General features: G+C 39.3%; 1 long non-coding RNA gene across 1 annotated transcript in view; it reads right to left on the bottom strand.

Annotated features, from left to right (window-relative positions):
• Positions 1-4,803: 4,803 nt before the first annotated feature.
• LOC137626683 (uncharacterized) overlaps positions 4,804-17,211 on the bottom strand; it is a 32,033-nt gene continuing 19,625 nt past the window's right edge. Inside the window, exons 2-4 of the long non-coding RNA XR_011041085.1 lie at positions 8,282-8,359; positions 6,805-6,938; positions 4,804-4,945 (exon numbers count right to left, since the gene is read on the bottom strand). This is a non-coding gene — a long non-coding RNA (uncharacterized lncRNA). The remainder of the gene's footprint in view (positions 4,946-6,804; positions 6,939-8,281; positions 8,360-17,211) is intronic.

Genomic DNA, 17,211 nt, shown 5'->3' with positions numbered 1-17,211 from the left:
AATAAAAAATTCCAAATAACAAGAGGATAAAAACTTCAAAACAGAGAAAAAAGATGGAATATTGTGCCCGAATGTACCCTTAAGGAAGAGACCTACCCCAAGACAGTGAAAGACCATGGTACAGAGGCTATGGCACTACCCAATACTAAAGAAATAACGGTTAGATTTTGGAGTGTCCCCCTAGAAGAGCTGCTTACCATAGCTAAAACGTCTTCTACCCTTACCAATAGGAAAGTAGCCACTGAAGAAGTACAGTGGAGTAGTTAACCTCTTGATAGAAGAATTATTTGATAATTTCAGTGTTGTCAAGTGTGAGGAAAGAGTAGAATGTGTAACGAATAGGCCAGACTATTCGGTGTATGCATAGGCAAAGATTAAATGACCCGTAACCAGAGGGATCCAATGTAGTACTGTCCGGCCAGACAAAGGACCCAATAACTCTCTAGCAGTAGTATCTAAGAACTGTCTTAATACAGTGGAAACATGGCCATCGACATGGACTATGGAGGAATTTATGGTGAGGAATGACAGCCAGGAACACGAATATGGAATCAGTGAGAGGACTGATGGAGAGAAGCTGGAATAAAGGCTGAAAACTCAAAGGCTGGTAAGTGTGTCTGGTCATGTGATGAGTAAAGAAGAACTAATGATGAGAAAGGCAGTTCTGTTGATAGACATGGCAAGACAAAAACATGAAGAACAGTGGTTCCCAAACTGGGGGGCCCGCCCCACTAGGGGGGCGTGAGGACGATACAAGGGGTGGCGTGAAGTCATCTGCTCGAAATTACTTGTTTAATAGAATAAAATCATTAAAAAAACAAATATCTGTCATTACATACATGCATCCATCTCACTAAATTTGACCAGGAATTGTGCCTTAGTCTCATAAGTATTTCCAAATATTATATGCCATGTTTTCAAATGATCTATTCTTAAAATTGCAACTCAATATTGCCAATTTGCTAATGTTCTAACTTTTTTTCGCTCACTTTGAACCAAATGTTTCGTTTTTAGCTACTGGAATGTACTATAATTTGTTTGAGTGGCTTTCATTTTTAAAATGTAATACAAACAGAAATCTGTTTTCCTGTACAATGCGAAGAAATAAATGTAAGAATCATTTCATATAAAAAAAAAAAAAAAAAGAGAGGAGTGGGGGCATACGGGTCTACTGGACGCAAAAAGGGGGCGTCAGGTAAGATAGTTTGGGAACCACTGATGTAAAAAGTCAATGAAATCATGAAAATGGGAGAAATGAAGACTTAGGTTTTATGTCTTCACTGTTAATGATGATGATAAAAATGACAGAATATTAATGGAAGCACAGTATTACAGCACATAAGTAACTGGTACAACACTGTTTGAGGGTATAGCTTTGTACTATACTGCGTACCAAACTTTATAGATTACAAGACATACAAACAGAGTACAGTAAGAGATTCTTTTAACCCTTTTACTCCCAGGCTATTTGGAAATTTCCAACCCTTAACCCCAGGGGTTATTTTTTTCCCAGCACATTTTACGGTATAATTTTTTTAAATCGCTCTAACAGCCTTAATTTTTGTCATAGAGAGGTCAGGTTGGTCTCATTCTCTTGGAAAATGCCTGAATTTTCTCAAAAAAATTATAAAAAATATGAAATTTTTTTTTTTATAGCAGTTTTTTTTGCAAGGACGTACCAGTACGTCCATGGGGGTAAAGGGATGAGTTTTGTGAAACGTACCAGTATGTCCTTTGGGGGTAAAAGGGTTAATGCAAATATGCTCTTATAGAAAGAATGACAGATTTTGAAGGAGGTATTGTTTCAATGTTACTTTGAGAACACACTGGACTACTGTAAAGTAAGAAAACAAACACTAATGGATATATCAAGGTCTGGACTACACTACAAAGCAGGAAAATGATAAAAGATTTTGAGAATTTGCCATTAAATCCTACTACAGATGAGGAATTGGAGCCAAAAATATGGAAAGTAGACAAAAGTATACGGTACACTTGGGCACACTATTCTATATAATTCCTCTTCCTCTTGTTTTGTTAAAAGTTTTGAGCGATAAAGGAAATATTTCTTTAAATGTTACAGATTTTAAAATATTTTTTTTCCTTGTTTCCTTTCCTCACTGGACTATTTTCCTTCTTGGGGCCCGTGTGCTTATAGCATCCTGCTTTTCCAACTGGGGTTGTAGCTTAGCAAGTAATAGTAATAGATGAGAGGCAGAGTAAAGATATAATGGGCCATTCAAAGCAGTACTTAGAAAATCTTCTGAACAAAAAGAATCAAGAAAAAACTGGATCATGTTAGCAAAATAAGAGTAATATAGATCATAACAGCCGAAAATATCAAGAAAAGATCTTAGGGGGCTGACAAATAGAAAAGCATGGGGGCGGGATATCCGTAATAAAAATAAAATTGATATCGGAAACATCAGAGGGAGTCGTCCAGGAGATTACCAGATTGTAGTAAAATGTGACAAATGGAAAACAGGAACAAAAGAAGGGGTGGATAAAAGGAAGACTCGGTGGATTTGTATACAGAGACTTGGTGGATTCGTATGCAGAGACTCAGTGGATTTGAATACAGAGACTTGGTGGATTCGTATACAAAGACCTCGAGGAGTCGTATACGAATGGAAAATGAACAAGACCAGTTGTGCGTACTATGAAAATACAGTATTGAAAATACATGCAAAAGAAGAAAAACTATTGAAATTAATAGCAGAACAGATAAAAAGTCTTTATGATGATGAAATTACAATAATGGAGGAGGAGATACGTATTTGTGAATCTTGAAGGAAATTTGACATTGTACCATCAGAGGATACCATTTATTAGGCTAATAATGTTACTCAAATCTTGAATGAAGACTGTAGTAGGTGTATCAGAGAAACAAGACTCATACCGACTGGAATGAATGCAGAAGACTTGCAGTTAGGACAGTAGCTATGTGATTGAACTGTTAACAACTGCTACTAAATGTATCACAAAGATGAATGTGGAGGAGAAAGTTGAGAAAAACGTTGTGATAGAAGAGAAGATCTTAGAAAAAGTAGAGCATTTTACCTTTGGGACAAACTGGACTGAGAGGCAGGATGTGGGTGAGATGGTAGAAGTTTATTTCTTGCTAAGCTACAACCTTAGTTGGAAAAGCAGAATGATATAAGCCCAGGGGCCCCAACAAGGAAAATAGCCCAGTGAAGAAAGGAAACAAGGAAAAATAAAATAGTTCAAGAACAGTAACAGCACTAAAATACTTCCTATACAAACTACAAAAACTAACAAAACAAGAGGAAGAGATATTAGATAGATTAAAGTGCCCGAGTGTACCCTCAAGCAAGAGAACTCTAACCCAAGACAGTGGAAGACCATGGTACAGAGGCTATGGCACTACCCAAGACTAGAGAACAATGGTTTGATTTTGGAGCTGCACTGCAGATGGAGATTCAGCGTTATGAAGCTTCATCTGTGGTGGATAACAGGGGAGGGTGGGCTATGGCAACCTAGCAATACCAACCGAACTTGGTTGAGTCACTTGTCAAGCTGGGAGGAACGTAGAGAGGAGAGGTCCTCTTTTTTGTTTTTTGTTTCATTTGTTTGATGTCGGCTACCCCCCAAAATTGGGGGAAGTGCCTTGGTATATGTATGTATGTACTATAGATGAAATAGGGTATGATTAGTTAACCCTTTTACCCCCAGGCTATATGGAAATTTCCAACCCTTAACCCCTAGGGGTTATTTTTTTCCCCAGCACATTTTGCAGTATATTTTTTATAAATTGCTCTAACAGCCTTAATTTTTGTCATAGAGAGGTCAGGTTGGTCTCATTCTCTTGGAAAATGCCTGAATTTTCTCAAAAAAATTATCAAAAATATGAAAAAAAAATTTTTATAGCATTTTTTTGCAAGGATATACCGGTACGTCCATGGGGGTAAAGGGATGAGTTTTGTGAAACTTACCAGTACGTCCTTTAGGGGTAAAAGGGTTAACTACCGGTATATAAGTCCTATCAGAAGAGAGAGCAAAGACTTACTACGGGCACATTTAGGTTTGCATGACTATACAAAGCATAAAGGATTTGAATGTAATATCCAAAGTAAAGCAGGAAGAAGCACTAATAACTAAGGATTAACAAATCACAAATTAGGAAACGTGAGTGGAAAAGTTTAGAATGTTCATGAGTGGAATGGACTCATGATTTTGAGACCAAACTAGCCATTCGGGATGGTGGAACCTCACAGTAGTAATATGAAGTCAAAGTTAAGAGTCTGACACAAGATAGCGATAAAGTGCAGCCTAAACAACGTTAAAATGACTAAGTTATACCTACAATACACCACTTAAGGTGTACTGACACAGCATTATCTGCCATAAATGGGTGGAATGAAGAGAGATTTAAAATGAAAGCAAGTAAAACCAAGCTCAGGATAGGGAACAGTCGAATGAACCCTATAAATGTCAGATGTCCCTCTTGAGAAGGGGATACATCTCAACTGCTTTGTTCCAGCTGTTTTTACGTCTGGTTCATCTTGTAAAAGGATGTCTGCATCAACCGTTGTTTTGCTGTCTGGTTTATCTTCTAAACGAAGGATGTCTGCATCAGCCGTTGTTTTTGCCGTCTGATTTATCTTCATCTTCTAAACGAAGGATGTCTGCATCAGCCGTTGTTTTTGCCGTCTGATTTATCTTCATCTTCTAAACGAAGGATGTCTGCATCAGCCGTTGTTTTTGCCGTCTGATTTATCTTCATCTTCTAAACGAAGGATGTCTGCATCAGCCGTTGTTTTTGCCGTCTGATTTATCTTCATCTTCTAAACGAAGGATGTCTGCATCAGCCGTTGTTTTTGCCGTCTGATTTATCTTCATCTTCTAAACGAAGGATGTCTGCATCAGCCGTTATTTTTCCGTCTGGTTTATCTTCTAGACGAAGGATGCCGTCTGCATTTGGAACCTGAAATGAAGTTGTCTTTTAGTGTCAGATTCAACACACGAATTTTCGTACCACTTTTTAAAATCAAATACAATCTATATAAATTTCATTACAGATCAAACTTACACCGATTATGTTGACCCGGCTGACAAGTGTTTTCATAGTTTTATCATGAAAGGTCTAATTTAATGTTGTTACTGTTCTTAAAAACGTTATTTCAATTGTTCATTATTTCTTTTGTAGTTTATTTACATATTTCCTTTCCTCACTGGGCTATTTTTGCCTGTTGGAGCCCTTGGCCATGTAACATCTAACTTTTCCAACTAGAGTTCTAGCTTAGCTAGTAACATTTAATGTTATTACTGTTCTTGAAACGTTATTCTAATTGTTCATTATTTCTTTGGTAGTTTATTTACATATTTCCTTTTCCTCACTGGGCTATTTTTGCCCGTTGGAGCCCTTGGCCATATAACATCCTACTTTTCCAACTAGAGTTCTAGCTTAGCTAGTAATATTAACCCTTTTACCCCCAGGATATTTGGAAATTTCCAACCCTTAACCCCCAGGGGGTTATTTTTTTCCCAACACATTTTGCAGTATATATTTTTTAAATTGCTCTAACAGCCATAATTTTTGTCATATAGAGAGGTCAGGTTGGTCTCATTCTCTTGGAAAATGCCTGAATTTGCTCAAAAAATTATCAAAAATATGAAAAATTTTTTTTTTTATAGCATTCTTTTGCAAGGACATACCGGTACGTCCATGGGGGTAAAGGGATGGCTTTTGAGAAACGTACTAGTACGTCCTTTGGGGGTAAAAGGGTTAATAACACTAACAATAATAATAATAAATGTAATTCTCACAGAATTACACTTTATATTCTCATAAATTTACTAGATTGTGAATAGTGTATCACCATTATCTTAATGATTACATTATCAATATTTCAACTAATTTTGTTTTCAACATTGCAAAAGATCCATGCTATGAATAACGTAGCGATCAGGTAGTTAGGAAGTAACTAAAAATGAGGGAAAAACCTGTAGACAGCTATACAGCTGGTGAGCAAACTACATAAAATTTATGCGACACCTGCAGTACTCTCTATGCGATTATTTGTACGCAGTAGTTAGGCTAAACAGATTTGAAAGAATTGAGATCCATATTTCTTAAATGCAACCGCGCCTTGAATCCCTAACGATGAAATGCTCCTTTTACCTCAAAACCTTGACAGTTCTGGTCATGAATAAACAAAGTACTGTATATAAAACTCTAAGAGATAGGAAATTTCAGTTTCTTGTACAACAAAACACTACTTTGTGCTTTTGATTTTAAACATTTCCTTTCTTCCCTGCCCACTCTTCCTTCTTTTCATCCTGTTCTGAATTTTGTCATATTTGTACATTTTTGAAAATAATGATTTGACCACAATACTAACAGAAGCAATTGAAAAAATGGCAATGAGTAAAGAGTAATGGAGGTGGTTACCTGTACTAGAATGTTTATAGGAATTAACGAACAATCGAAAATTACTTAATCTCCGTGTTAAAAGAAAAACAATTATGAAAAACCACAGATTCCTATTCACAAATTCTCATATGGTTCTTCTGATAGAACCCTTAGAGAGAGAGAGAGAGAGAGAGAGAGAGAGAGAGAGAGAGAGAGAGAGAGAGAGAGAGAGAGAGAGAGAGAGAGAGAATGTCTATGAATACATATAGTTTCTGTTATCAGAAAACTCATTCCTGAATAGAGAGAGAGAGAGAGAGAGAGAGAGAGAGAGAGAGAGAGAGAGAGAGAGAGAGAGAGAGAGACTATGAATACATATATAGTTTATGTTATCAGAAGACTTTCATTCCTGTGTTATCTTAGGTTTGCAATACCTTTAGCTGGTTCTTTGTATCAGTAACATCCATTTGGTTTGAGGCAGGGGACATACCTAAAGCCCCTTACTTCAGCCATCGCTCGGCCAACTAGTGAAATCTTCTAGATGGAGGACGATGTCTACATCAGGAACCTGAAACGAAGACGTCATTTAGTGTCAGATTCAAACAGGAATGTTTGAATCACTTTATAAATGATTTCCTATACACTTTAAATACATTATACATGGTAAGAGATTTACCCCTAGGGCAACGCTGACAATTATTCTATATATGCTCCTACGTTTATATGATTAATGCTGACCGAATTATTCTACATATGCTCCTACTTTCAACAATATTATTATTATCAGCAGCATTGAACATTATCAATCTTTCGACCGATTAAATTCTTAACATCCCAATGGCAAGGCCTAAAGGTTTCCGTGAAATGTTTACGGTGATTTCCTAGTTGGGGAGTAGCCAAAAAAGTTTGGGAAATTATGAAATGCTGCTTTTGCCTCGGGAGTTTTGGCCATGAATAAACTAAGTATGTAACTCTAAAGATTGGAAATTTCAGTGTCTTGCACAACATCTATTCAACTTTACTTTCATTTTCAACATTTCCTTTCTTTCATTTTTCCCTGTTCTGACTTTTATCATATTTGTACACTTCTGGAAACAATGATCTGACTTTACAATACCAACAGAAGAAATTGAAAAGCATAGCAAGGATCAGAAACAGGAAGTAATGGACTTTCATCTTTCCCTGTTCTGACTTTTATCATATTTGTTCATTTCTGAAAACAATGATCTGACTTTACAATACCAACAGAAGAAATTGAAAAGCATAGCAAGGATCAGAAACAGGAAGTAATGGACTTTCATTTTTCCCTGTTCTGACTTTTATCATATTTGTACATTTCAGAAAACAATGCTCTGACTTTACAATATCAACAGAATTAATTGAAAAGCATAGCAATGATCAGAAACAGGAAGTAATGGAGGTGTTACCTCGACTAGAATGTTTCTGGGAATAGGCATACAATAGTAAATTATCAAATCTCAGTGTTAAGAAGGAAATAATTTAGCAAAACCACAGAGTTATATTCACAAACTCTAATAAGACTCTTCTATAAATTCCTATTGAATGACAACAAATAAATGAAGTAACCCTAAAGAGGGTCAAGTGTTCACCTATAATACTAAACAATTGAGAGAGAGAGAGAGAGAAAGAGAGAGAGAGAGAGAGAGAGAGAGAGAGAGAGAGAGAGAGAGAGAGAGAGAGAGAGAGAGAGAATTACAAGTTGTTAAAAATATTTTGTATGTTTTAAAGACTTTTTAGTCCATCCGCAAAGACTCCATTTGCTCTCTGATAAAACGAATTAGTTTGTTGAGAGAGAGAGAGAGAGAGAGAGAGAGAGAGAGAGAGAGAGAGAGAGAGAGAGAGAGAGAGAGAGAGAGACTTTCATTCCTGTTATTTTTGGTTTTTAAATACCTTTGGTTGGGTCTTTTTTATCAGTAAAATCCACTTGCTTTAAAGCCAATATTATGATATTCTTATGATCCGAGTTACCTGTAATGGGAAAAAATAATGTTCAATATTGTAATGAAAATTTCTTTTTAAAATATTGATAGAAATTATTTCATCTAAGTAACTAGTGTTTTAAGCAAACTAAACTATTCAAATAATCTGTAATTTTTTTTTGTAAATATTAGAAAAATTTCAGGTACCAGAGAAGAATCAAATAAAAAAGGTATAGTTCATAAAATATAAAATGCTACAAATGTTTTAAATCAATTTTTATTTTTCCCAGCTATACAAATCTGAGTAATTTATATGGGTTACTCTTAGTCTCGTTTTCTATGACCAAAGAAAAATGGGCCGCTGATTGTGCCGCAATATGGCTGCTAAGCAACCACAACATATGGTAGCGTGGGAACCCCTTCGCTTGACGCTCTTCACTCTCTCCTGGTCCAGAAACTTGTGGGGTGTAGGAACAACGGAGCGTCCAGTCTTATCGTGCTGAACATTAGGCCTTAATTGTGAAAGGTAATTAATGATGGATTTGTCTTACTAAACTTCTCAGCTCTAATAGACCTAGGAGGAGAAGATAACATAACAGAATAGCTCGGCTTTGTCCAGTTTTGGGGTATGAACACGGCCACAGCAGTCCGACCATCCTCATCATAAACAGACTCTGAAGAGGAGATAGTGCTTAGGACCCGTTTGTACGAGACAAGTACGGCTCATGCAAACGAGCTGGAGAATGGTAATAAGCTTCTTCCAACAAGGCTGCCTCTGAACTATGGGGAAAGCCGTCTCAACTCTCGGGTTCCGCAACCGGGAACGTCAATAGATTTTCAACGAACAAATTGGACATGCTTCTAAGAGTGGAAAGATCTTCCCTAAATCATCGTTCACATACTGTTCTCCACTCAGAACACTTAATGGGAGGAGAGGGAGATCTATCCAATATATGACAATCAGGCCCTGAGGGTACTGCACTAGGGCCTTGCTCAGGGCATGTTGCAGCTTTAGCCGAGGTATTCGCTACAAGTACCAGCTCATGCCTTACATAACGCTATCAAAATTATGATAGTTGTCGTCCTTTGTGGCTGGAGCCTTAGTGGGCCCTCAACACAGAGCACCAAGGAATAAACTTCGTCACAGAAACGAGCATTCGCCTCTTACCACTGTTGGGAGAAGATGAAGAAAGAGAACGATCTCACAGATTAGTGCGGTGAGAATATCATCTCTCCCATTGGGAGGACGACCGCTCCCCACAGTACTTACAAGGTGATTCCACTGAACATCTCTTGCCTCGGTAAAAGAGGCAGACAGGAGGCAGATAAATATCTATCCGGCTCACGTGGGTGACCCCAAGGACGACCGTCACAGCCGGGGCAAGAACACTAGCTAAGAGGCTCACTAGCCATGAAGTACTCTACTCATAACTCACGAATAATGAAGAGTAACACAAGTGACAGTGAGTAATGAAAAAGCACACGAGGCGCAAGCACTAAACACTATAAAGGTAAGTGAAAGGGTGAATGCTCAAGTCTAGAATCTAGTGAAGACCGTTATGCGGAGGCACCACCATGCGCTGTGGTTGCTTGGCAACCGTAGTGTGACAATCAAAGCCCGTTTTCTTTGATTGTCTGGTCATAGAAAATTAGACTAGGAGTAGCCCATATAAGGGACTCAGAAGTTAGTATCCGCGTAGCAATACATAAACTTTAATTATATTGAATAGCAAAATGAGCTGTGTGTCCTAACAGATGAACCGAGTGCATTTCTAAATTTGGTCTTACTTCTAAATTGTAAGGGGAGAGGAGTCCTGAATAAGGAAGTGGCAATCAACAAACAACTTGTTTCGACTCCTCAGTTCAGTTTAAACTGCACCAATGGTTTGTTAGTCATTTGTTTATTTTTATCATTCAATTCTATCCAAAATATAGAGCAAATAAAGCCACTGGATCTGTAGTAATCGCAACATGGAAACGAGTTGAACTATGATACAAATCCCCGTTACACTTTTCACAGCGGTAGAATTACAAAGTTTAGGCAGGGTCAATGGACAGGGAAAGTTTAGCACTTTGCATAGAAGAATTTCCTTCTCGGTATGCACTGAAAGACAAACAGATACTCATGAATTACATTGCCACTTTCAAAACACTAAAAAGTTGCAGGGGCAAAAATCTTTTTAAGCACGAGACTGTCGGAAACGATGACGTCCATATGGTATCATATACCCATTAGGTAGGAGCCCCTTGTATTACCAGTCCCTTACGAGGTTGATTCAATTATCTAGTAAAATATGATAATCTTGGATAGAGAGAGTATTGTGTTCAGTTATCCAAGTCTTTTACCCTTTTACCCTTTTACCCCCAGGGTATTTGGAAATTTCCAACCCTTAACCCCCAGGGGTTATTTTTTTTCAAGCACATTTTGCAGTATATTTTTTTAAAATTGCTCTAACAGCCTTAATTTTTGTTATAGAGAGGATAGGTTGGTCTCATTCTCTTGGAAAATGCCTGAAGTTTCTCAAAATATTATCAAAAATATGCCAAAAAAAATTTAAATAGCAGTTTTTTGCAAGGACGTACCGGTACGTCCTTGGGGGTAAAGGGATGAATTTTGTGAAACGTACCAGTACAGTGATACCTCGGTAGTCGAACGACTCTATACTCGAACAATTCGGAGTTCGACCAAAATTTTCGAGAAATTTTTGCTGCGGTGCTCGACCAAAAATTCGGTACTCGACCAGCCGAACACGTGACGACCGCATGGGCTTTGTGATGATCGCGCCATCTCGGCCACTCTCGCTTGTTCGGGAAGCATCAGTTCTCTCGAGAGCGTCACTCAGACAACGCGCGATCAGCATTCGTTGTGATTTAGTGATTTTCAGTGCTTTTAATTGCTTTTTTAGCTTTCATAATGAGTCCCAAGAAAGTAATGAGTGTTAAGGGGAAGGAGAAGAGGAAAACAGTGCGAACAACGATCGAGTTGAAGAAGGAATTTATAGCGAAATATGAGAATGGTGTACGAGTGTCCGATTTAGCGGTAGAATACGGAATGGCGAAGTCGACCATTTCTACGTTTTTAAAGCATAAAGAAATGATTAAGAAGGCGAATGTTGCAACGGGAGTTACGGCGGTAACTAAGCAAAGGCCACAAGTGATTGAGGAGATGGAAAAGTTGCTTTTAATATTTATTAAAGAAAAACAGTTGGCCGGGGAAAGTGTTAGTGAAGCGTTCATTTGTGAAAAAGCGTTGCATATCTATGAAGAATTAGTGAAGAAAAGTCCGAGTACCAGTGAAAGTGATTCATTTACATTTAAAGCGAGCAGGGGTTGGTTTGAAAAGTTTCGTAATAGAACAGGTATTCATCGTGTTACTAGGCATGGGGAGGCAGCTAGTTCGGATCAAATTGCAGCCGATAAATACGTGGGGGAATTCGATCGGTACATAAATGAACAAAATTTGATCGCACAACAAGTCTTTAATTGTGATGAGACTGGGTTATTTTGGAAGAAAATGCCAGCCAATACGTACATTACCAAGGACGAGACGAAGATGCCAGGTCACAAGCCAATGAAAGATAGGCTAACATTGTTGCTGTGTGCAAATGCAAGTGGCGATTGCAAGATCAAACCCTTGTTAGTGTACCACTCGGACAACCCCCGGGTGTTCAAACGAAATAATATTTGTAAAAGTGCACTACCAGTTATGTGGCGCTCGAACACTAAATCTTGGGTCACAAGACAATTCTTTACTGAGTGGATAAACGAAGTGTTTGCCCCCCAGGTTAAGGCTTACCTCATTGAAAAGAGCTTGCCAATGAAATGTCTTCTGGTTATGGACAATGCTCCTGCACATCCTCCAGGTCTCGAGGATGACTTGAAAGAAGAATACAGCTTTATCAAAATCAAATTCTTGCCCCCCAATACTACTCCCATACTCCAGCCCATGGACCAACAGGTCATTTCAAACTTCAAAAAACTCTATACCAAGGCCCTTTTCAGAAAGTGTTTTGAAGTGACCAGTGACACGAAGTTGACCCTAAAGGAATTCTGGAAGGAACACTTCAGCATCCTCAACTCTGTTAACATGATTGACCAAGCTTGGCGAGGTGTGACCTATAGGACATTGAACTCTGCCTGGCGTAAGCTGTGGCCATCATGTGTCACAGAGAGGGAGTTTGAAGGTTTCCAACCAGAGGCGGGTCCAAGCACTGCTACCCCTGTAATTTCTGATGACACTGATGTCGTTGAGGAAATTGTTGTCATGGGCAGGAGTTTGGGGCTTGAGGTCGACAAGGATGATATTGATGAGCTTGTAGAAAGCCATTCTACCGAGTTGACTGTGGAGGAATTGTTGCACCTGCAACAACAACAGCAGCAGGATCTGATTGTGGAGCAGGAATCTTCAGAAGAGGATGAGGTAAGGGAGGATGTTCCAAGTTCTCTCATCAATGAAATTTGTTCCAAGTGGGCAGATGTGCAGGCTTTTGCTGAAAAATACCACCCAGAAATTGCAGTAGCAAACCGGGCAGTGCATATGTTTAATGATAGTGTCATGTATCATTTTCGAAGAATACTGCAGAGGAGGAAGAAACAATTAACAATAGACCAGTTTTTCACAAAAGAAAAGAAAGCTGCTACATCAAAGCCTGTTTCTCCTCCAAAGAAGAGACAAAGAAGAGAAGAAACCCCTGAAATAGATCTGCCCACCCTTTCATTGGAGAGAGAAACAACTCCTGAAGGAGAACTACCCCGCCACATCATGGAAGGGGACTCTCCTTCCAAGCAGTAACCTCCCCCTTCCATCCTCTCCACATCCATCCCTGTATGCCATCGAACCGCTGCTCAAAGGTATGTTCACTACAGTACAGAAAATGGTTTAAAATTGTTTTATTTTAGTACAGTAAATGGTTTAAAATTGTTTTATAGGATTTTCTGACCAATTTCATACACATTTAGATAATTATTGTTGTTTAGGTACACGTTTTATTAATATTTTGGGCCTGTTCGAGTGCTTGGGAACGGAATAGAATATATACCATTGTTTCTTATGGGGAAAAAAAATTCGGTACTCGAACAAATCGGAGGTCGAACACGGATCTCGAACGGATTATGGTCGAGTACCGAGGTATCACTGTACGTCCTTTGGGAGTAAAAGGGTTAATGCATGCAATCTTTTGCAGTACAGTGCTGTACTAGTACTGTATCTATTACTTCCGAACTGACTCTAGGCTCTGAATTTGGTAAAACAAAAATGACTACAGTACTCTTTTTGCATAATAATGTACTGTACTCCCGACCTGAGAACACGTTAACACTTAATAAAGAAAATAAAGGCATTGCTACTTCCAAAAACTCAAAATCCATAGTTCTAGTACTTAACTTGGATGAGGAAGCTTGAACGTCCGACATCTCGTACCAAAAAAGCACCAAAACAACCAAAGATTACAAGCAAGGGAACGTACGGGTAAACACCGAAGATGCTATGAAAGGAGTAACGTAGTTGGCGTGGGTGGAGATGGTGGTAGTAGCATTCAGTAGCGGATGTAGAACGGCACCTCGTAACGGGGATATTTGAAGAGGAGATATCTAATTGGCACGAGACCTCTGGTTGTGGTTTTCACGCCCCAATTACTTATACCGACACCTAGTATAGGTGAGCGAGCTGGGTTCATCCCTGGCATTCCTATGCAACTTTTTTCTCTGGTAATACATAGCAGTTATATACCTTAGAAATGATGCTAAAGGAGCATTTCACGGAGCGGCACAGGTTGAGCCCAGAAATGTACAGTACTGTAACATCATTCTGCATTTACAGGTACAAAATCATTAGTGCAATAATCAGTAATTACTCCACTTGTAAGCAGATATTTTCTGCAATCACCAGAAGGAACTGTATGTTTTGCCGTTTCTAAGTAGATTTAAAAATAATTTCTCATTTTGCACACATGTATCAATTGGATTTCTGGGCTCTGACCTGTGCCGCCCAGTGAAATGCTCCTTTTACATAATTTCTAAGGTAATAAATGCTATGAATTTACCAGAGAAAAAATTGTATAGGAATGCTAGGTTGAACCCAGCTCGCTCACCTAATAAGGTACAGTGAACCCTCGCTACTTCGCGGTTCGACAATCGCGGATTCACCACTTCGCGGGGTTTTTCCATAACCCATATATATATACATATCGCGGATTTTCCGGAAAATTCGAAAATACCGCGAAATCTGAAGACCCCCAAATACGATATTTTGTTACCTGTAATTCCATTAATACTGTAATTAGTAATATCTGCTCTTACTGATTGTTCATTGCATTACATATGATATATAATTCAGCACAGAAAGAAATAAAACACGAAGAGAATGTGATCATACGATAATTCAGTACGTAGTAAAATTAAATCGAACATGAAACGCAAATCAGATGCAGTCATACCATATTAGAATGGTGTGTACTGTAATGGATGTGCTTCTTTTCCATGAATCTTTTGTATGTATACGTACGTAGTACAGTACTGCATCCAATAATATTCTTTGTTGCAAAAATCACATTTCGAATAAGCGTACGAGAGAGAGAGAGAGAGAGAGAGAGAGAGAGAGAGAGAGAGAGAGAGAGAGAGAGAGAGAGAGAGAGAGAGGCGTAAAATAGCGTACGTAAAGTGTGTATTATTATTATTGTTATTATTATTATTATTGTTGTTGTTGTTAATAAAATTATTATTGTTATTATTATTATCATTATTATTATTATTATTACTGTACAGTATTATTATCATTATTTATTATTATTACGGTATTGTACTTAATCTACGTACGTTCAGTATGCGCGGGGCATCTTCTATGAGTAGGTAACCAACGCATCATAGTACTGTAAGACGGGTTGTGATTGGTTCAAACGCTGATAGATGACGAATCAGAACTCAAGTTTTGTTATCTAGCCTGTGATTGGTGTTTTGCCCGCATCTTCTACCCGCAGCATCAAAGTTCTCGCGGGGCTGGATCGTTCACTCTCTGTTACCGCGTATCGCTGAGTAGACGTTCTTAAGTTTGTGAAGTTTAATCTGTGCTGTGTGCGACCTTTTTAAGTTGAACTTTTTGTTACAGTACTGTACGTAAATCCTACTGTAATGGCTCCCAAGCGTTCTGCTTCTCTTAAGGCTGGTAGTGAGCCTAAACGCCACCGAAGGATGATGACGATAGCTGAGAAGGTTACGCTTCTCGACATGTTAAAAGATGGTAGAAGTTACGCGGCCGCCGGCCGCCATTTTGGCATCAACGAATCCACCGTTCGCTATATAAAAAAGGACGAGGCGAACATTAGAAAGACGGCTGCAATCACCTTTAGCAGATCAGCGAAGCGAGTCGTTACAACGCGTAATAAAACGATCGTACGCATGGAAGGTGCTTTAGCTGTGTGGATTGCCGACTGCCGGAAGAAGAACATAGCGTTGGATACGAACACCATCCAAACAAAGGCTTTGAGTTTATATGAGAATTTTGCTGCAAAGGAACCTAAAGACGACGATGGCAACCATGCTGAAGATGATGATGATGCAGATGATCCTCAACCAGGGACATCCACTGATTCCCAGCCTCAGAAACGTTTTTCCGCAAGCAAAGGATGGTTCGCGAAGTTTCAGAAACGCTTCGCCCTGAAAAGCGTTTCCCTGCATGGGGAGTCTGCTTCCGCTGACACTGCCGCTGCTGAAACTTACGTTAACCAGACGTTCAAGAATATTATCGCCGAAGGTGGATACAAGCCGGAACAAGTCTTTAATATGGATGAGACTGGCTTGTTTTGGAAGAGAATGCCGTCGCGAACTTTCCTGTTCAAAGAGGAAGCCAAAGCCTCTGGCTTTAAGGCATTCAAGGATCGCGTTACCCTCGTGATGTGTGGCAATTCTGCTGGATTTTTGTTAAAGCCGGGGCTTATTTATGTCGAAAAATCCTCGCGCTTTGAAAAATAAAAATAAGAATCTCCTTCCCGTGTACTGGATGCATAATCAAAAAGCATGGATTACGAAGATGCTGACCTCCAACTGGTTCCACCAGTGTTTTATCCCGCAAGTCAGTAAATATCTCTTAGAGAAGGGCTTGCCATTCAAGATCCTTCTCCTTATGGATAACGCTGGTGGACACGCAACTGACCTGTCGCATGAGGGCATTCAGGTTGAGTTCCTGCCACCCAACACCACGTCATTAATTACTGTAAACCGATGGACCAGGGGGTTATCAGGGCGTTCAAGGCCCTCTACACGAAGAATACCTTGGCGGACCTCGTTGCGTGTGTGGATGCTGCCCAAGATGACGAGGATGAAGATTTTAACTTGAAGGCGTACTGGCGGCAGTACACCATAGCCACGTGCCTGCAGAATATTCAGAAGGCACTTCAAGAGATGAAACCTGCAACCGTGAATGCGAGCTGGAAGAAGTTGTGACCCGATATTGTTTACGACGACAAGGGATTTACTCCGTCGGAAATCCAACACTCTGCAATACAGAAATCTGTGCAGTTGGCTGCCATAATTGGAGGTGACGGGTTTGGCGACATGACGACTGAAGACGTCGACGAGTTGTTGGACTGCCATTCCCAGCCCCTAACTGACGCAGACCTCGAAGACCTGACGAAATCGGCAAGTGAGGAAGAGAGTGATACCCAGGAAGAGACCCAAGAAAATGTCGAAGAAACGGGCTTAACATTAGAACGGCTTGCCAAGGCCTGCAACCACGCGAAGGAGTTTAAAGAAATGTTGCAAGAGTGGGACGAGGATATGGTTCGCTCGATGCAATTCTGCAACAAGGTTGATGACATAATGACTCCCTACAAAATGCTCTTGGATCAAAAAAAGCAGCAGCGGCAACAACTTCCGATCACAATGTTCTTCCAGCCTCGCAAAAAAGAG

The sequence above is a fragment of the Palaemon carinicauda genome, chromosome 34, assembly GCF_036898095.1.
Source record: "Palaemon carinicauda isolate YSFRI2023 chromosome 34, ASM3689809v2, whole genome shotgun sequence".
Classification (NCBI taxonomy): domain Eukaryota; kingdom Metazoa; phylum Arthropoda; class Malacostraca; order Decapoda; family Palaemonidae; genus Palaemon; species Palaemon carinicauda.
Note: the sequence above shows the minus strand (reverse complement) of the source record. Positions and strands in the feature narration are given on the sequence as shown.